The 12,101-nt window shown below is 38.3% G+C and overlaps 1 protein-coding gene across 2 annotated transcripts in view; it reads right to left on the bottom strand.

The window, feature by feature from the left end:
- LOC105678081 (discoidin domain-containing receptor 2-like) overlaps positions 1-11,578 on the bottom strand; it is a 76,965-nt gene extending 65,387 nt beyond the window's left edge. The window contains exon 1 of one of the 2 annotated variants that reach the window (XM_067348072.1): positions 11,129-11,578. The gene's annotated coding sequence lies outside the window, so the exon portion shown is untranslated. The remainder of the gene's footprint in view (positions 1-11,128) is intronic. The other variant, XM_012377117.2, reaches the window with a different exon arrangement.
- Positions 11,579-12,101: the final 523 nt, after the last annotated feature.

Here is a 12,101-nt window from a genome sequence, read left to right on the forward strand (position 1 = left end):
TTTTATTTTGCATGCGCTCAACTTCTAAAATGATTTTTATTTGTGACCGTGCAGACAGTTGAGCGAGGGTGAGGTCGTACCCGCGAGACAAATGTCAAATTTAAAGTTTTGACACCATCCTCGCTTCACCGTCAAATTCACATAGTTGATGCTGGCTTTCCATTATCGTACTGACACTGCTTTTCCGTTTGCCGTCGATATAATTTGCAATCTTCATAAATAGTTAATACAGATTAATTATAACACTGATGTTTGAGGTTAATTGTACAGAACTGTTTCATAAATTTTTTCTTAAAAGTACGAATTAGTTGCTGATCAAGACTTATAAACCAAAACAATACCGCGCTTGCGCAATATTATTTGCTACATTATATTAGATCAACATAGCCACGCCAATTTCTTTTTTTTTCTTACCTCACTTGAGAGCATTCGAGAAAATTTATATCGCTATTGTAATATTATGGACGCAGTTCGTGTCAGGCGGCTGGTTAGGGGAACTTCGTTATCGCATATTATTACATTTTCTCGGGCGGATACCAGCGGTACATCGAATTTAAAGTTTGGAGAAGTTCTCCAAATGCTAAATTCGCCTAAAGCGCCGCTTGAACTCCTGTAAGAAGCGCGACGCTCTTCATCATCATCCATGTCGGATTAGCGACGTTGCGAGACATCGAATTACCTTCGCGTTACTTTTCGCAGCAGGTAACCCACGAAGCGTTCGTGCACGCCGAAGGAATATTGTACGCGCCTGCACGTATAGACGCCGATTGGCATCCCATTGTCTGCATGATTTGCACGTCAGAGGTGCGCAGCATGCGAACGAACCTGCGTTTTCCTGCCAATTACGCTGCTGAGCTATTTTTCTGAAGAATTTATCGAAGTTTCGACCGCACGAATTTCACTCGTACCGATAAAATATCGCTAGTAATAAGAGAAAAGATTAAAAAATGCAGGAATTAATAGATGTGTTTCACGCGATCATACACGCAAATGTTTATTATAAAGATTACACGATACTTTCAGCGTATTGATTGTTTTATTTCTCAATAATACAGCAAGGCTTTTAGAGTTGGTTTTATTTTGAAAAAATCTGCCCTGGTTTCTTGAAACGTAGAATCGTAAATATTTTTCTACGACAACGCTCGTATTGCACGGTTTCCTCGGAAAATTGTTGTTCCGCTGGCTCGATAAGCTGTTCCATATTCGAATACGATTTCGTACTCGCTTCATCGATCGCCTTGCGCGATATTGCAGATTAGGCTAAAACGAGTTAATTGAACTCGTAGCATTTTAAAATCGAGAAATTTGAATTACTTATAAGAAAATATTTTTAAATACCTTCGCGTATCGAAGAACTGTATAAAATATTTTCTTTTTATATTTTTCTTAATCAAGACAGTTGTACGATACGTTATATTTATAATTGAAAAATACAATGACAGGTGTTTTTTTTTATTATCTGTGTATTACATTTATTTATTACGGTTTATATTCTATATTCCATTTTATTGGTAAGTTTGAATATTAGAATAATTCAAACTCTAAGATAGCTATCCAAATAGAAATCTGAAAGATTTTATATTTTAAATGTTACTTAAACATGTTACTGCTAAAATTGCATAAAATTTTCTACACAGATACATGCTGTCAACATATTATGAAAAAAATTAAAAAGTAAAAGGATATTTTTAATTAATTTTGAAATTGAAAAAAATTCTCTTTTTTTACATTCTCTAGCACTATCATGAGAGAGAGATAATAAAAAATTAAATATTTCATGATACGTGACATCTAATAGTGTAATGTAATATTTTCATATTCTGAGTGCTATCAAAGTGTATTAGAATGCGCTTCGCTTCGGTACAAAGTCCGGCACTGGTGTCGAAGGATTTCATTCACCATTCGACTTTTATGTTTTCCGCCTTTATCAGATTGTTTCCGATTGCCAGTCCGCGATCGATCGTATCCGACTATCCGTGATTCTTTGGCCCCGCCGTTAGATATTGGCGGCGATAAAGCTGCTGCAGATTTCGTGCCGCGGCGTGATTACCCGAGGATGATATCGGATCCATCTTCTTCGGGCGTGAAGAACTCGGTGGAGCAACCGAGCTGGCTTTTGCCCCCATATATGGAACGTTTCGCGCGAGATTTCACGAAGAATTACGAAGAATTTTACGAAGATTCCGCTCCAGAAACGTCTCGAAGATCATATAACCGTCGATGACGGTTTATTTTACGAAGGCGATCGTGCCATATATTACGTTTTCTCTCTTTTCACGATATATCCACAGAGCTATTAATTAGTTAGCTTCCGCCCATTATTGAGGTTTATCTGCAAACATTGCAACAAACAATTTAAACTATTATCTAAGTCTGCAAACAACGATTCCAAATATTTTGTATCGCTATATTTACCGATGTAGTTGACCATACTAGTAGTAAATAGATTATTTTTATTGCGTTTGTCGCGGCACGGTCTGGTTTCTGTATTTGCCGAGCAGCTGGCATTTTCGACGATTCTTTATTGTTACTATTAGCTGTTTGAGGAAGCTCTCGTAACAAGATTTTGACCATCTTGAAAGAAAATTCGTATCGATTTACGTGGCTTGCAAAAGTTTGTTTTAAGCGTATTATATTAAGTGTTTAAAATTTTTTTTAAAGTAAAAACTTTAAATCGAGTATAAAATTATTATAAATTTTATTATAAAAATAACAATCTCTGTAACTTTGATATTCATAGCGATAACGATTTTCTTTACAATAAATTGTACAAAAAATTGAGTTTAATATAATAATTTAATAAATTAAATTTACATAAAACTACAAAGTACAAAAATTTAATAAAAATAGCATACACTGAGTTTTATGTAATAATATTTTTATCGGCTACGCTTTGTATACGTTGAAAATAAAGTTTGCGATAAAAAATTTTGCAGGAGCAAGTTTGTACAACTCAGCAAATTTGTGCAAAATACATTTATTTAATTTTTTTTCTTTTTGGGGTTTTTGGGACGTTTTCTCATCGTGTCTGAATTTTATATTTATGCCAACAAAACAATTATTTTGCACTTATAACTAAAATTCAATCGGCTTCGGCGTTTAGTTAATGCAGATTCATGCTCACCAATTTCCTCGGCTGCGTGAGCGTTTTTGCCGGCGCAGCGTATTCTAGATTGCTAATAAAATTAAGTTCCGCCGACCAATACTTTCGCGTCAGCCGTGAAATATTTCCTTGCGCCGAGTTTCCAGAGGGGATGGGGAAAAAGGGGCATTAGCGTTGCGCGATTCACCGATATGATTCAAGCATTTTTCAGCACGAGGAATATCGAGTTAAATTTAATGCAATTTCACGTTACATTATTCCGATAATCTTATCGCGCGTCATTGCCCATTAAACTTATGAGGAAGGCTTTTATCCTTTGCTCGTCCACGTCGCGCCGACTAATTAATTTATTACATTAGCCGGTAGCTGAGAATTATTTATATAATATCGTTATCGCGTATAAATATGTGCTATCGATCGCATAGAGTTATTATTACATAAATCATTATTACATAATATTTAACAGATTCTTAGAAATCCTTTACAATCTTATTTCCATTCGTATGTTATCGTCAGAGTAACAAAAATAAATGTATAATTTTAATTCCATATCCGTTAAATACATTAGAATTTAATCGCATGTATCACACACAGATGCATGATTTCGCATGAAATGTATTGCGAATATTTAATGTGAATATTTATATGCAATATGGCATTATTGGCAAAAGAAATAGTAGAAGACAGATGTATAAGAAGTAATGCAAATTTTATTTTTGTAAAAAAAAATTTTTAGTAACATATTTTTGAATTGTAATTAATTAAAATTTTCAAATTATAGTAACTTTTAGAAGAACATCTCTTATCATTGCGTTGAGAGTTTTATTACTGAATTTTAAAATCAATAATAAAATAAAGATATAAATGATTCTAATTGCATGGTAGGAATGCTTAGTGATTGCTCTTTTAATTGTTACGTGGCGTAAGAACCTTAACGTATAATAGACGCCCGGATATCGTGAGCAGTCTAACGACCGAGGTGAGTCGACAAGGAGAGAACTTTATTACTCTTGAGTGAGCCCTGAGGTCGGCTCTAAGCCATTATTAAGGTACGCGTATTATCGACGATCGAATGGTATTTGACCACTCGAAAGGATTTACGCGAAGACAGGACCGACAAAAGTTTATTTGCAACGTCATATTGTGAATTGAAATAGTTCATCAATTATATTATATTTTACGTGAACCCGTTGAAATAATAGATTATTTTCAAAGTGGTATATAAGCGCGGCTTTAAAGCATAATAAATTTCAAACAATGGTGCGGATATAAATGGATATGGATTTTAACAAGAGTTTGAAAGCTCGACTCTCTACGCCTCTCTTAAAATAAATAACTCATATAAACGCGTAGTATCCATACGGTGCAAAATTGTCTGTTGAAAATAATCGCGAGCGATATCGCATGTTTTTCTGCTGACACAAACAGTTCTACGCGGTGGTTACGCGAACATTTATTTTGCATTTAGCAGACCTGACTCGCGCAAAGGTTTATGCGAGTCGACATGCGAATTCGCAGACCGTTTTGCGGTTACATTGCGGTGCCATTTCGATTTCCAACATAAGTGGATACCGTCGAATGACTTTAACGAGGCACACGATCGCTAGCCCTAAGTATGGAACTTCGACATTGTCGAGTGAGCACGGAGTCTGCCTTTTAAGCCGCTATTACTGTTCGCTTTATGCGCAGCTTCTATAAGCTTCGTTTACGCGGAAAATGAAACGCGATTTGAGTCGACGCAATAAAAAAAAAAAAAAAAAAAACGTTTTATCACGCGTGTGTCGCGACACTTGATAGTTACTCGTTTAAATCGTCGTGTTTATCGTGTTGTATTATACCGCTAGCTTTTATTTTGCGCGATTAATGGTAAAATTATGTTCGTTGAGACAGTTTGGGAGATTCGAGATAACGAGCGCTAATAATAATGATCTTTCCGTAAAGACGACAAATATCGGCCGATCAACGAATATGCCGAATGCATATTATATGGCAAATGATGTAGATAAGAAAGAGACTTCTGACTAATTTCGCAGGTCGTTTTACCGGAACATCTTGCTGATCTACGAGGCTCGAATGATAGTCTGGTATCGTGGAACGGCTTTAACGAGGCAGACAGGCGCTTCTAGTTCGCAAGCCGGGAAGTTTAACAACCTCGAAGCGGGTTTCTCTAGCGGATCTTAAACCTTTATTACGGTACACGTACATCGGTAAGACAGCTTTCGAAAGTCTGATCTCTCGAACAAAGGCTTTATCTGTCGAGCACAGAGCAAGTTGGACGTAGATCCATCCAGTTGGCCATAATTTCGCTGGTTAAACCTGTTTTTACGTACGCTATATTCAGTCACTGTTATTTACTTTGCGGTTATTATTGCATTTGAAATGTGGTAATTTCTAAAAATTATATACATATATATTTAAGTTCTCATGACGTAAAAGAAGCAAATCTGAGAGAATAAAGGGATTAGCGGAGCAAGATGTGAGTGCTAGTCTGTTTCTGTTATCATTCCTTTTTTACTTTATAATTATAATTGACACGTTTAAAAATTACGATTGCAAATTATACGTAAAAAACTAAAACGATAAAATTAAGTGGACTCGAATGTACAAGGTATTTGACTTTAGCCAATTGACATTTTAAGTAAATGGATAAGAACGATAAAGAAGTAATACGCGATATCTCAGAATTAACATTGCAAATTTCGTAAAGGAGCGGCAGTTCTGTTATTAAATAAGCAAATCTCACACGCAACGGTAGCATTTAAAAGGCACCGATGCATAATAAATTCTGACAAACAAGTAATAGGAGGAGTTTATTAACTTTTAGTCATTTTCTCATACCAACCTTTAATAAAAGCTATCGCGAGCCACGGAAAATGAAAACCAACGCGAGGGGCGGCCGTACGTGTCGCGAATAATGGAAAAGCTCGACTGTCTGTTGCCTCGAAGCGCACTAATGACGCACGAGTTGGACTAATCATCGTCGGGCTATTGATGGATGGATAAGGAAGTAATATGGACGGAAATCGAGAATCGACATGGTTATTAACTACGGGGGCAAAACAATTCCAATTAGTCATTCGCATTAGGGACGTCAAGCTACTTAAAATTTAATCATCTTAATTCGCATGAGAAGCACAATGTATTCACTCAGGTATTAGGCATAATGGGCATTGTATTTAGCTTTTATATATAGTTTCAATGATCTATATTTATAGATAAAATCGTGTGTTGTAATGGATGTAATGACTCAAACGATTATACTCTCCACGGAATGAAATTAAAATTTGCGTCTTGCGTATAGCTGTTTAACAAATCCATTTGAGCATGATCGAAGATAATTTTGCGGAACAATGTGATATTTGGAATAATGCGTTCTTTCATTTATCCCATTTATTAATAATTCAAACGTTTGATTTAATCTATTAATTCAACAACACAGCTGCTGGCGTATCGCTATTAATAACAATAATCTGTCTGTAATATGCACTATAAACGTCTGTATAATGAAAATAATAATTATCGTGCCGTCAATATATTAAGAGGCGAATAATTTAATAATTAGGGATAAAATGAAGTATCCTCGCGTATATTATATTGACAAGCACAATACCTGACTATTTACGCTCACATAAAATGAACTGTGTTGGTTATCGCAGTAGTTAGAGATCGTGTTTGTCAGAGCGGCAGAGTGCACTAGTCACGATCGCGCTGTATTTATTCACGCAGTTATTTACACAATCGTGAGCCTTTGCGGACGTTTCTTGTTGACTGTTGTTTTGGCGGAAATAAAAGGTGCACGGCAATTAATGCGAATAAAATGACGTCCAATTGATACATGCCACAAATTCGCGCACGGGTTTCGCCTGGTTGCGTCGGTTGCGGCCCGCGCGCAATACTCCGTCCGCCACATCTTTGCCAATGCTGAATTTACGGAACTATAGTTTCTTTGTTGACTGTTGTTTTGGCGAAGATAAAAGGTGAACGGCAATTAATGCGAATAAAATGACGTGCAATTGATACATGCCACAAACTCGCGCACGGGTTTCGTCTGGTTGCATCGGTTGCGGCCCGCGCGCAATACTCCGTCCGCCGCGTCTTTGCCAATGTTGAATTTTATTGACGGGGCTATAAATTTCTACGTGCCCCGTCAATAATGATCGCCGGGCATTGTAAATCGATAGACGCAACAGATGGCGCGTTATATTTCGCCCAAAAACCGTACTGGCACGTGCACAAATTTACTTGGTGCACGCGCGCAACACTTTGTGGAAGTGATTAAATGACACGCCGGCGATAAACGATCATGTAGCGATTCATAACCGATGTATTTAAATAATTGAAATTGCTCGACCGCTTTTTAACGTCAATGGCGGAGAATTAAGAACACAGCGATCCCTGATGTTACTCGAGCTTGTTCACGAATGTTTCATATTTGCGAGTAGATTAAAACAAAAAAGTAAAGATCAAATGAAATCGCGTAAATAATAAAAAGGCAATTAACGTATTCCTCGACTATTTTCGTCGAGTGTTACACCTTTTAATTTTCCAATTAACGTGCGCCACATTCAAATAATCGGCAATGCACGATTACATCGATAAAATATATAATGTATAAAACGCATGTTATACCATATAATTGCTGAATTGCATTTTTTTTTCACAGATAAAATAATATCTATGCATATCCGCGAGCAAGAGAAGAAATGTTTCTCGTATAAAAACAAATTTCGCATGCTTTCTCATATGCGAGACGATGCGAGAGATATTTATGCAGGAAAATATGAATAAACGTGTAGCACGACCCAGTTTTTTTTAAAGCAATTCCATTGTGCGGGGCATTATGCTATCGTTGTATCTCCGTGTAACGCACTCTGGCAGTCACACATTACAATGAATTCAGTTCAAAACTCTGTGAAAAAACTGCACAATCAGTTGCGTTACTATATGACGAAGTCCGATGTATCTGTGCGCATCCGAAAAAGAAAATAATAGAAACAATCGATTACCAAACTGTATAACGTAACATCGTTACTGTTCTGCAAATAAAAAAAATTCTGATATGCACTTCGTTAATATCGTCACAGGTTACCCTTTCAATGGAATTGTTTCCTGACTCGCTAAATAGACCGCCATCCAATTCGCGACTATACATGACAATATATCACATTCGAAACGGGCTTGGAACTTTGTACATTCCGTGGCGTGACATTGGCATTTAAACGCCATCGATGTCGTCTACCCGCTACGCTCGTATGTATGCGCGCCCCATGCAAGTACGCAGGCACCTTGCTGACTCCGCGACACGAATTCAAACGTTATTTGCCGCGGTAGGCGGTGTCCTCGCAACACCGCTTTAAAGTCGTGCTCGCGGCTAAAGTAAATTTCGCGTGTCCCAGGAGCGGCACCAACTACGACTGGATGTTCAGCAATGAGTAAGCGATGCGTGAAGCTACGCCGTACAGGCGTCGCGCCCGGGAGCAACCCCTATTTGTATTGCTGTACCGCACAGCCATAGACTGCATACCGCATACTAAGGCTAGACATATGTACAGTCACGAATGTACAAATGTCGCAATCTAATATCGTGTTCAAGTCTACCTGTTTCGGAAGTGTCTTTTATTCTCCGCGACGTTAGCGCGACGTCTTGATCGCGCTCCTCATTTACATACACTCAAACGAATATGTGCGTGCATTTGTGTGCCAATTTGCAGATTGAATACTTTTATCTCCCGTTAGATAAGTGCAGAATAAATTTGCAATTATAGTTTCGCAATCTCCATTTATTCTCTTTCCTTTGCGACATATGGGTAAATGTTTTAAACAATTTATGTGAGGAGACTCCATATATGCAAATGGATCATACGCGATGGAAGCCCGCGGCTTTTAATCGTAACTGCTGGCTTAACCATCCGGCGAATTCGTCGACGTATCCAACACTGAAACCGTTTTCATGTAATCCTCGAAACTCCGTATACTCCTCGCTTATTCTATACGCATGTCCGATTACTTTCTATCGCTGGCACTAGTTATTTTCCACTTACATTCATTCGTCGAAACTTTTTTTATTTTCCTTGACAAATCGTGGCATATCAAGGTCGACGAAAGGCTCTCCTGTATTCTGACGACCCAAATTTACATTTCGTAGCGTTAACAACGTCGCTTGTTATCGCGGTTGATGAAAACTTGCTACGAATTAGTGTCAGTCAAAATGCAAAAATATCCCAGTGGGAATAGAAAATCTTTATCAGATATAATTATATGCCCAATTAATGCGCGTGTGTTGAATCTTAAATAAGTATTGATGCATGCGCCGCGGTTGTATACATTTATGTTAATTGTAATAGCTCTGCAACAATTGACAATTCTGTTTATCTGTTCAGTCATCTGTTTATATATATCTCTCATCAAATTTTCAAATCATAAATAAATTTTAATTAAAAATTTTGAAATTTTTATGAAAAATTCTTTAAAAAAGATGTCAAATTGAATTATGTTTTTAATAAGTGCCCTCTTGAACTAAGTTTTCGATATATAAAGTAATAAGACGAGATACAAAATTCTTTCCTCTATGAAATGTTTTATCTTTTATCTAAGTATTCGATAATCAATTTGGAGTCAATTTTTTAAAATATCGAGGATTGAGTTTTAAGTTAGAAGCAATTGAAAGTAAAAGCTTGGGAAGTAACTTTGAAATAACTTATAATTTTAAGATTATCAAAATTTTTCAGGCGTTGAAAAAGTTGAAAGTGTACGGTGCGCTTCCACATTTTTGCTAAGAAAAAATCAATTCCGAATTAATCGAGGAACGCAGAAAAAAATCAACCATTGAATGTAAGATATCCTTAGGTAATGTTTCGGAAAGAAAGCATTAATTTTCGAAGCGCATGTCACTAGGTCGATATGCGCAGCACGAAATACTACGACATGTATCCGCATCGTAACTTTGCTAGTCGATATATGTGCATTCTCGTCGAAACCTAACGGATGGGTGAGCGCGTGCAACAGAGCCGTACTTCCACAACCGATTGCTCCGTTGGATCCTTACATGCGAAATCCAGAATAGCGATCAATGAGCGGCACGCTGGCTCGGTGCGAAGCTGGCACCGAGGGGGAGGAACGGACGGACGGCTGAAGGTTGGCCGCGGCATTCAACGGGGCTAACTCTATTCTGGCAAATTACATTTCCATCCCGCTACGTGATAGGTGCAGCAAACATGTCCGTCAACGTCCGACCGAGTTTCTCGCTGATTAGTTACACTCGACGTGGATTATATTTCCGAAGCAATTAATTAACAAAGTTCCGGCGGGTCGCGTATGTCCGTATACTCGTATGGCCGTATTCGTGGACCGTGTCGCGGCGCGGAGAGATCACGGGCAAGGGTGAGAATGTCGAGGTACGGGGGAGGGTGACGGAGGAATGAAATTTCTTGCGGTAGAACGTGCGGGAGAAACCACCACGGGTGGACTTGTCGGGGTATTACGGTTCGTCCTAATGGAAACTGTCACTGAAATGTCCACAGTAAAGCCGACTGGGCTGACCAATCGCACATTTCGTCTACTTGCTGCGAACTCCGTTGCGTGCGTATGGCGATGGTTTCTTATAATCATTTCTTAATTATTATTAATCTACAAGATGGCAGATATAGTATATTCGTCTATATATGTTTTCTGCAAGTTTCTTAATATTTAATTTGTAATTAATTTTATTTAAAGTGAGAATATCTGGCATATGATAATAATCCACGGCTCTGTGAATATTATATATCGCATCGTATAAATAAAACCCATCAATAATTTAACGTTTGTGCTACAAAATATAAAATATAATTACGTTAAAATATAATTTTATTAAAACTGATACATTAACGATGTAAAATACTCGTACGTCTCGTCTAGTACGTCCTCGATCGGTTTTATTTACTTTTCTTTTACACTGTCGTGCGAAACGTAATTTCTTTTTTTTTTTATTCAAGTTTCAAATACGTTACGTACCACCTCTGTGTGGCTTTTTAAACTTTTACTCACCAAATCAGCAATTCTGTCGGTGTAGGAGCAGAGTCCGTCCCGCGTTGTTATTCCCCGCGATGGTGCGTCGTTGCACATCCGATCGCCTCAAGATCTCTCCGGGAACGTGTAAGGGCGATGCATCCGGTAACGGAAGATCATCATCGGCACGATATCGGCTCTCATCTTATCTCACCTTATCTCACCTTTTTTTTCTCTCTCTCTCTCTCTCTCTTCTCCAAACCGTTCTAATCGGTACACCGGGAATTTTACCGCAAAGATAAATCTCGTTCGTTGATTGGAAAAAAAATGTCCACTCGTTTTTTATTTCTCGGCGTTACTTTATTCTCGCGCGTTGTGACATGCGACGAGCAAGAGACGGAAGAGATGGAAAAGGAAGAAACGATGTTACACACGCGGTTGCCAGTCGCAGACTGAACTCGCGATCCGCGAGTAGCATCGATTCGGTGGAGGGAGCAGGACTACGGGCGGGAAAAGAGGGGGAAGCACCATGGAACGTAGTAGGGACGGAAGGTTGGCGTGAGGGCAAGCAGGTGAATTGCGGGACGGAGCGCGACGAGAGGAACAGTCAGCCTATACGCGTATCGCACCAAGCGAGCGGACTGATGCTTATATCGCTTAGCCGGCCAGTGACTACTCCGAGTAGTAAGCGCCAGGATAAATTTTGCCGAGCGACTGCCGGCCGCGTCCGAGCAGAAAGGGTTAATATCCACGATTCGGCCGCTTGTATGGCTGACCAGGCACGCACAATAGCTACTAGCTGGGGCGCTCCGATATATCTATAGCTTCCTTTCGCTACTTTTATATCTTGAAATCGAAACTCTTTCTCCCGTATCAAATAACGTTGAACGTACGTATCTGTATTCTTTGTTGAAATTTTATTTCACCCGTTGCAATTATTTTATTGTTAGCATTTTTTAAATAACTGTGAACTTATTTGCAAAATAATTTTTTTAAATATTAGATATTATAG

This window comes from Linepithema humile, chromosome 1 (genome assembly GCF_040581485.1).
Source record: "Linepithema humile isolate Giens D197 chromosome 1, Lhum_UNIL_v1.0, whole genome shotgun sequence".
Classification (NCBI taxonomy): Eukaryota; Metazoa; Arthropoda; class Insecta; order Hymenoptera; family Formicidae; genus Linepithema; species Linepithema humile.